Source organism: Echinops telfairi, unplaced genomic scaffold (genome assembly GCF_000313985.2).
Source record: "Echinops telfairi isolate 266 unplaced genomic scaffold, ASM31398v2 ScPeMD7_7429;HRSCAF=8467, whole genome shotgun sequence".
NCBI classification, from domain to species: Eukaryota; Metazoa; Chordata; class Mammalia; order Afrosoricida; family Tenrecidae; genus Echinops; species Echinops telfairi.
Genome location: NW_022111329.1, coordinates 2,557,148 through 2,567,648, shown reverse-complemented (window position 1 = coordinate 2,567,648; position 10,501 = coordinate 2,557,148).

Sequence of the window (10,501 nt, the reverse complement as noted above, 5' to 3'; positions counted from 1 at the left end):
GCATAAATATCAGTCTTCCATAGAACTTGTTTTCAGATTCAGAGCCATTGTGAAATTTTTATTTCTTCTCTCCCATTGTAATTTTAGCCATTGCTCAGGGTTTAACAAACTAAACCGATCAGGATGAACTGTGTCTAGAAGCATGATGAAAGAGTAGTAATTGCCTGGCAGTGCTCTGTGTGATAAGCCATGGACTCTAGAGATGAGGCTGGTGAACATGGTACCATTTGGTACAAGGAAGACTAAACCAGGGCAGACAGGTAAAAGAGAGAAATGCGAGGGATTCCCCTAATTATCAGAGAAACAGCCTTGCTTTAGTTATCTAATGGTTGCATATTTCAGAAATACCACAAGTTATGGCTTTAACAAAATAAATCGACATTCTCAGTTATGGAGGGTGAAAAAAGCTCATATTCAGGTGTTAGCTCGAGGGGAAAGGCTTGCTCTCTATCAGCTCTAGGGGAAGGTCCTTGTCTCCTCTCAATGTCTATGAGCCCAGAGTCTTTTAGAAATCTCCATGTGTCCAAGGATCAATCTTTCCCTGGGTCTAGAAGATTCCCAATGCAGGGACCCAAGGTCCAAAAGACATATTCCATTTGAAGATCTTCTATGTCAGTGGTAATAGTCCCTCTCTTCTCCTTTGCCTTGATGGATTTCTTTTATGTATCAAAAGACATTGGATAAAGATACAATGTAATCCTGTAAATTATTTCCTACCTCATTAACACAACTCTTTCAAATTCTGCCTCTTTGACATAATGGAGGTTAGGATTTACAACACATATGATAATTAGACCAGATCACAAGGAGAGTTTAATTATATAATGCTGGGAATGATGGACTAGCCATGTTTGCACATATAACATGCCTCTTACATAGTTGAAATAAAATTTGGAAAGTAACTGGCAAATCTCTTTTATCCACTATTTTTTAATCATCTCTTACCACTTGAATGGTGTTTTGAAAATTAGCACATGACAGGTAGCACATCAATGCCTCTCATCTATTCTTGAAAACAAGGCTCTTTTAACAAAGAGGTCTAGTTGGCCTGATCCTGGGCACCCCTCCCTAGCCCCTGACTTTTCTCCTTGCTTTTCCCACCCCCACCCCACCCCAAGCCTAAACCAGAGATAGTTAATCTCTGAACCATTAAGCCTCTCAAGAGTTTTCAAAGTTGAGGGGCCTTTGGGTCAGAAACACCAGCTGCGGGTTCCAAGATTTTGAACAAGCCTGCTCTCCTCTCCCTTCCTCTGAAGTTTCTATAATCCATAATGGGAAACTGACATCTCTCTGATCCTAGCTCGATTTCTCTCTGCCCCCAAATCCTTCTCCCATTAACTACAGAAAGTACTGCCTTTCCCCACCACAGCCTTCTCTCTTCAGCCTTTCGAGTTCCATGTAAGAGTCATCTTGCTAAGTCACACATTCTTCCTTCACTGCAGTTCCTCATCCCAATGACACATTTGGTGTAGGGCGAAGGTGGGGTGGAGTCAGAGATCCCGGGGCACTGGGACAACAGGTGTGGAATTATGCTACCGCGTAATTATGTGTTTCTGTTAAGATGCAAAATGAATATGATGTCCAGGGACTGTCATATTTTCAGTTTTCTAAAGGGCAGAGTTCACTATTTTGAAAGAAATAGAAAACGAAAGTCGCGCTTGAATGTCCACATCTAGAATGAGTATGTGTAAAGATGAGAAAGGACATGAAGAAAGCAGGGGACTGAACACACGCCAATCACCCGCAGGAGGAAGAGCAAGGTGGGGTTCTGTATTTTTAGAGATGACGGAACATTTCCGGCTTGTGAAATCTCGAGATGTTAATTATAGTACCTGTGGATGTCAGCAGAGATCTTTTAAAATAACAACTCAAGTTCCTAAAATCCCCCAAAGAATACGAGCCCATTTTAGAATGGCCGTCAAAGACAACAAAAGCGAAATGCGCAAATGCCTTCTACGCAGGGTGGTGCTGGGCAACCAGCTCTGTTTCCAGCCTTCCTCCACACGCTGTTGCTAGGCGACCGAAGGGCTATACTTCCATCAGCACCATACTTGCTGGGAGATTGAGTAATTGGTCTCTGGATGTGCGTGAGCTGCTTCCCAAAATATCTCTTTAAAAAGATGTGAAAGTGCCTGTAGGTAGGCTGGTGGAGGGCAGACCGGGTCCCCAGAGGGCAGCAGGTTGCTGGAACCCAGGCTGGAGCTGAGGAGGGGGTGCAGACGCTCTAGGCACCAGGAAAACGGGCAGCTGCTCGCAGCTTCTGCAGATACTTCCCCCTGCCAGCCTTGTTATTCAGGGCCCCTCTCCTAAGAGGAATCTGGAAATTGGTGGGGCAATTAAAATGCAGTTTGGTTTTCATTCTATTGAAACACAGCAAGGCCTGGAAAAACAAGTCACTTTTGTTTGGGGCTATTTAAAATGTAAACATACCCATTGGTATGCTGCTTGAATGCCCATATTCATAGGTGGAAAAATGTCTTATGGGTGAGGTCTGGGTGAAGGCAGATAGGACCCACACTCATACACACCCGGCATATACACACAACCACAGCCACACCCACACTCCCCACACCACATCCACACACGTGCACCACCCCACACATACTAAAATACTGTTGTGTTTTGGGGACATAATGAAATATAGAATTGAGAACTACAGTCATAATAACTCTAGATGTTCAGGAACCCAGCAGTGAGCTACAGCGCTGCTGGAACAGCTGGCTACATAACCCTTAGTGACCCTCTTTGCCTCTGTTTCCTCATCTGTACCTGGAGCTACCACATCCCCAAAAAGCATTCTAAAGCTTCCATTTTCCCTGACTCTGGAATCTAGCCTCATCTTTTCATCACACCTAAGGCACAGTGTCTCAATATTGTTGTATTCAATTCTCTCCTCTTTTGGATGAGGAAAATCCACATGTTGCCTTTTACAATCTTTCAAGTATCTGGTCAGTTACCTATTCGTTGAGGTCTTGAAGATTAGATTTAGAAATGAAGTGACTTTTAAAATATTGTTACTTTTCTTTTGTCAACATCCTCTGTATACAATATTTCATGTGGTAATCCATTATTTTACATAGTCAGTTTTTTTCTTAACCAAAAGAGGGTGGCAGGAAGCAAGGGCTGAAGATGTATAGAGGATATGTCCTGACAGTATAAGTAATAGCTAAAGATCCAGCAGCTTCCTCTAGTCACTGGGCAGGTAGCAGCGTCTTCTAGAATTCTATCAGGAATTCTACTTCATGTCCTTTGTCCCAGGCCGCTATTAACTGGTGTATCCTGACAAGACTACCATCTGTAAAATGGGTATGGAAGCAACGCTGTGTTCCACTCCTCATAGAAATGCTGTGAAGCTAAATGCTATAAATATATGTAAATGCATTTTCGACCGTTGGGAGGGTGCACAGAATGTACTGTGCTTTATTCACTGTGCGCCTAAGAAATGTATTCTTTTATTCCGCAAACACTTTCTGAGATGCTGCTGGCAGAAGACCCTTGTTGGTATTCACCAACATGGTATGACCACAGGGCCAATCGTTCTCCCCGTGGCCCATCATTCTTCCCAGGCTCAGAGGTCTAAGAAAAAGGATCTCCCTGTCTAATGATGACTGAATGCTCAGCAGCTGCATCCCCCAAACATGAGAGCATCTCCTAGGCCGAATCTTATGACAGTGTGAAAAATGCTCTCAAAGCAGTCCCACGGATGTCTGATTGTGTTCTTGAACCCTCCCAGTGACACAAACCTCTGACACTTTACTGCCTGTGTTAATGAATGCCTGTGCCTAATCATTGTACAAGCAGATGTTCCTTAGGAAAAAGAAATAAAATTAAGGCTATCTTTAGGTTAGCCAACACCTCTGATCCTTGGCTGAACAGGGAAATAAGCAATGCTTTTCACATTTTATTTCTCTCATTGGAGATAGCAACACTCTTTATACTACCCCATGGATATCTGACCATTGATGTGGAGCTGCTTCTGATTACACTGACCTGACCCAAACATACGTCAGAGGAGAACTATCTCTATAGCTTTTCCCCCACTCCTACCCCGCCTCCGTGGCTGCTATTTCCTGAGGCACCTCTTCTGGATTGTCTTAAATTTCAGATTTTTCAGTTAGAAGAAGAGAATTTTAACTATTTGCACCACACAAAGACTCCATCTAAATGCTTTCATTTTACTTGTTAATAACACCCAGGGCGGTTGTGATTGGAGCTGGGATAGAAGGGCTCTGAGGAGCTCCCCTGGATATATGTTGATTTCACTGATAGATTATTTTTCCTGGAAAAAAGGAAACAGACAGATTTCACGTTTACATTTATGATCTATTTTTAGTAGATCATAAAATGTGTTGCCCGTTGTACTAAAAGTGAGTGTAAGTCTTGAAAGCATGGGTTGCTGCCTTAACAGTAGCCATGGAATTGTGTCTTGGGCAATGGCTTTATCAGGAAGAGCTTTATGCCTTGAAACTGGCAAGAATTCCAGAGTTCTCTGTAGTGGGATGCATCTGGGAGGAAGCACACAAAGGGCTGCCAAGTAAGAGATGAATTAGAATGATTCTGTGTACTCTTGAGGCTGAGGTCCAAGGACGGTAGTTCCAAAAGAGCAGATGCTGGTTCAGCACCATGGAGAGTTCCAAAATACAAGTAGATATGGAGAGGGGGATGTGGAGAAGGAGTGTTCAAGTAATTTCCTTCTCACTGGGGATGCACTCTCTATCAAAGATATATTGCAGTATTGCTCTCTAAAGGTCTTCCAGCCCTACAATTCGGTGATCTTATAGGAGAGACAGAACGAGAGAATACTGCCTGGTTTGCATCTGGGTTGTATCCTCTCGTCAAACTTATTCAATCTGAATGCTAAACAAAAATTCAGACAAGCTGGTTTTTATGAAAAATAATTTGGTATCTGGATTGGAGGAAAGATTATTAACAATATGCAGATGAAACAAACTTGCTTGCTTAGGAAGACTTGAGGCAGTTGCTGAGGAAGACCAAGGATTGCAGCTTTCAGTATGAATTACAACTCAATGTAAAAAAACCAAAACCATCACAACAGACCAGTAAGTAACATCATGATAAAAGGGAGAAAAGATTGCCATTGTCAAGGATTTCGTGTTGCTTGGGTCTTGACTGCTCATGGAAGCAGCAGTCAAGAGATCAAGCAATACATTCATTGGGTAAATCTGCTACACCAGACCTTAAGCAAAGATATTACTTTGAGAACGTTAGTGTGCCTTATCTAAGCCATGATATTATCAATCATCTCATATGCATGTGAAAAGTGGACATTGAATAAGGAAGACTGATGAAAAATTGATGCATTTGAATTATGGTTCTGTGAAGGATACTGAAAGTACTATGGACTGCAAAAAGAACAAACAAATGTGTCTTCGAAGAAATACAACCAGAGTGCTCTTTAGAAGCAAGATGATGAGACTTCATCTGACATACTTTGGACATTTAATCAGGAGAGATTAGTCCCTGGAAAAGAACAACATGCTTGGAAAACAAAGCAGCAACAAAAAACGAGGAAGACATTCAACGAGATGAACTGACATAGTGGCTACAACAATGGGCTCACGCAGAAATAACTTTGAGGACAGCATATGTTGGGTATTGCACATACGGTAACTATGAGTCACCTTTGAAAGCCCCTAACAACAACACAAGGAGATCCCGGGGATACACTTTAAGCACATGTATCCTTCTCCAAAACCACTATTAGTTCCCAAAACAAAGGAAGCATGAGATAACTTTGTAAAGTACTTTTTGAAAGTCCACTATAGGAAAAAATTCTTGAATTGAGCATAATAACTAACGTCTTAAAGAAACAAATATATACATATTTTCATTTTTCCATACTTTTATAGTTTCCAGGATATATGGATAGAGAGAAACTCTTCATCTCTTAATCTGAAGATATGGAGTCTCTTTCACAGGAAACTACATGTTAATTAAATTGCCCACTTGGGTATAAAAATCTTTTATGGTTTCACTCTTAGTAAATTTGTTTCTCCTGGTGTTTTCTCTGAAATTTTCAAATAGTCAGAAAGAAAATGGGTTTTCTTGCACTTGGGCATGTATTGTCATAAGATGTCATCGAACTGGATCAGATGATGTTACTGATGCTGCGTCTGGCAGAACAAAACACTCTCAAATTCTGCATCATCTTCACATCATTCTCTTTGATACCATTGTTGCAATCATGATGTCAGTACATCTCATTGAAGGTCTTCTGGTTCACTGACCCTCTACTTTACCAAGCATGATGTCCTGGTCAATCCTGATAAAATGTCCAAAATATACGAAACAAATTCTCATCATCTTTGCTTCTTAGAAGCATTTTGCTATATTTCATCCCAGGCAGATTTGTTTATTCTTCTGGCAGTTCAAAATACTTTCAATATTATTCACGAACACCATAATTATAATGTGTCAATTCTCCAGGCATCCTTAGACATAGCCCACCTTTTTCATGCATATGATGTAATTGGAAATACCATGGTTTGGGTCAAGCTCACCTTAGTCATCCAAGTGGCATCATTTCTCTTTAACCCTTTAAAATGATCTTTTGTAGTACATATGTCCAATGCAATGCATAATTTGATTTCTTCTTTTTTTGGCGGGGGGGAGTAGTGTAGTTTTATTTTTATTTTTAACCATTTAATTGACATTTAATTCACAAATCATATAAACCAATGGTTCAAATACATCAAAATACTTGTGCAAATATTGCTACAATAACTTTGAAACACGTTCTTGATTCTTGTACTTACTGTTATTAGCATCTCCTATCCTTCCAACCTCCCCTGTTATAGTCACAAGGGACTAGTGAGCTAGTTGTTGTCTGTATAGTGAGCTAGTTGCTGACCTATCCTGTATTTCAGTTAAAGAAAAGCATACAGTAAGATGAAAAAGAGGAGAAAACAGAAAGAATGGAATCAGAAGACCGGTAACAAACAAACACAAAACCATCTTGTTGAGAAGGAGGGGGCTCAGAGCAGAGACTCAAAGCCCATCTGTAGACAATGGGACATCCCTCCACAGAGGGGTCACAAGGAAGGCATGAGTCAACCAGGGTTCAGTAAAGCACCGATGAAACAGGCTTCCTCACCCCTCACTATCATGACTCCAGTGCTGCCTTTCACTTCGGACTAGACCAGAGCATGTACACAGGTACAGATAAGAAATGAGAGTTCACAGCACACCAAATCCGGGTACAGGAATGGAAGTAGCATTACCAGAAGGATAAGGGGAAGGTGGAGAGAGAAGAGGAGGAATGGGGAACTGATCACAATGATCGACGCAAAACCACCACCACCCCATGGGAGAAGGGAGACAGTGGTCAGTGTAAAATAAAATGAAAGTAATAATTTATAATTTAAGGGGTCACAAGGGTAGTGGCAAGGGAGAAAAAAAAAGAGGAGCTGATACCAAGGGCTCAATAGAAAATAAATGTCTATAAAAGAATTATGGCAGCATATGTACAAATATGCTTGATACAATTGATGTATTGATTGTTGTAAGAGTTGTAAGAGCCCCCAATAAAATGATCTTTTAATTTAAAAAAACCACAATTAACAGAGAATAGGAAAAAATTAAATAAAACAACAACAAAAAATCTCATTCCAAAAGAAAGTAGAAAGTAACAAAAGCTAAGACAAGTTTAAAATTAGTCCAAAATGAAAACAAATGGTAAGATGACAAAGTTAAACCAAACTATATCTGCAGCAATCCGCTTTTCAATTCATCCTGTCTGTGAATAAGATTGCTCTGTAAATGGACTTTGGGTTTGCACAAAATAAGTGTTCATAACTTAAGCTCTAATACCATTCCCTTTTCTGATCTCAGGTTTTCCCATTTGAAATCCTTGGATCACACAAGCTGGTGCGCTTGTTCTCTGTGGACTTATTTGGCATGTCATTTACATGGTTATTTATTTAAGACAGCCAGTAAGACCCCACACACTATTCTTTCTGATTGTCACGCATCATCTGATTTCTTCACTACATGTTGCTCTATAACTCATATTTTCAGTGATCACTTCATGAGTGCATGTTTTGAGCAGGGGTCACGTTATAAGAATTCATTGTTTTTAAATGTGGCCTCAAAATTCATCACATATCTAATGCTTATACATATTCATGGTCTACTTTAAGGGCAAAATTATCAGATTAAAAAAAAATAATACAATTATCATGAGGGGTATTTGGTAATTCTATTACTAATGTCCTTAATCTAGCTAATGGTGCATTAGCAATGGTATGTTAACTAGATTAAAAATATTAGTAATAGATTTCCTGTACATGTACTTATTCCCTTTTCATGATATTTTAAATGCTATCTTATACTATACAATTTAAAGTACTAATGTGAAAAGGAATATGTACGTGTATAGGAAACCTTATTAGTCTAAGATACAAACTTAAGTGAACTTAAGGAAACAATGGGGTTTAGACACAAGGAAACATATTTTGATAATCTTCATTCAATAAAGCAGTTCTTTATCTACAGTATATAGATAAATAGTAGATAGATTTTATGTAGACACTTATCTACAGAACCGATACACATCACACACAGCAAAGAGAATATGGAAATAGAAAATGTATGTTGGTCTAGGTTGCCGGTTCTTGGGTAATATTAGAAGCAATATTTTTGACACAGAGTTCAAAGACTTCTTCAAAGTCTATGACTTTGGGATACCAGTCAGCTGATTCTTTCCCATCCACAGATGTTTCAGCTTTAAGTCCAATGGAGTTTTCCAGTCACTTTAGTAACATCAATGTGTTGTTGGTGGTGATGCTGTTGTGGTGATCCAACCCATAGCTATGCTATGCACAATAGAAGAAAGCACTGCTGGTCTTCTGCCATTCTCACAACTGTTCTCATGTTTGAGCCCATTGCTGGAACCATTGTGTTGATCCATCTTGTTGAGGGCCTTCCTCTTTTTCACTTTCCCTCTACTTTTGCAATCATGATATCCTTCTTCAAAGACTGGACTCTCCTGATAACATGTGCAAAGCATGTTTGATGAAATCGCACAACCCTTGCCTCAAATGAGTGTTTTAGCTGTACTTCTTCCATGATAAAACTATTGATTCTTTTGGAAGTCCATGATACTCTCAATATTCTTTGCCATATTTTCCTTATTCAATGTCCAACTTTTGCATGCCTATGAGGTGATTTAAAATACAATGGCTTGCAGCAGACCTATTGTAATCCCCAAAGTAATATATTGTGCAGCAAAGTTACTCAGTGCAACTCTCTTTTGATATCTTGATTGCTACTTCCATGAGCATTGATTGTGGATCCAAGCAAGATAAAATCCTTGACAACTTCAACTTTTTCTCCATTTATCGCAATGCTTCCTATTGATAGAGTTGAAAGGATTATGATCATCATAATCCACTCTGAAGGCTACAATCTTTGATCTTCATCAACAAGTGCTTCAAGTCCTCCTTGCTTTCAGCAAACAAGGTTGTGTCATCTACATATTGTGGGTTGTTAATAAGCCTTCCTCCAATCTTGATGCCACTTTCTCCTTCATATCATGCAGCTTCTCTGAGGCACATCTTTCTTTCCTTTAAACCAGACAATATTCTGTGGTTCTGGTTGCACAACTGCTTCTTAATCCTTATACAGGTTCTGCATGAGCACATTGAAGTGTTCTGAAATTCCCATTCAACTCAAGGCTACCCAGAGTTTATTGTGATCCTCACAATATCAGTTTCTTGTTCTGTGGTGGCTAGTGTGTTGGTGTGATGATGAAAGCTACATCAGTGGGACTCAAAATACCAGCAGGGCCGCCCAAAGCACACAGGTTTCAGCAGAGCTTCCAGACTAAGAACAGACTATGAAGAAGGAATAGGATGTGCCCTTCCGAGGAATCAGACACTGAAGACCCTATGGATACCATAAAACAGTCTCTTTAATAGTAGCCTGCTTTTATTTTCATTTCATTTGCTTTGATGCCACCCTATTCATTTCTAATTCAGATATTTGCATCTTCTCTTTCTTCTTTGTCAAGTTTTCTAACAGTTTGCATATTTTGTTAATCCATTCAAAGAGCCAACTTCTTGCTTTGTTGGGGTTTCCTTTGTTTTCCTGTTTCCTGGTTCATCTATTTCTTCTCTAATCTTTATGATTACTTTTCTACTGTTGTTTGGGGGCTTATTCTTTGTTCTTGTTCTAGTTGTTGCTGTGTTAAGGCATTGCTTTGGTTTTCCCTTTTGTCACATGTGCATTGATTGCTATAAATTACCTATAATCAATGCTTTTACTGTCCCAAAGATTTGGGTATGTTGTGTTGTCATTGTCATTTGTTTCAAGAATTGGAAAAAAAAATCTCCTATTTGATTCATTACCAAGTTGTTTTTGAGTAATATGTTGTTCATTTCGCCCTTGTTTTTGCTATTGTTAATTTGTAATTAACAATAGAAAGAAAATTTTGGTCTGAGTAAATACATTGTAGAATCTCAATGTTTTAAAATTTGTCATG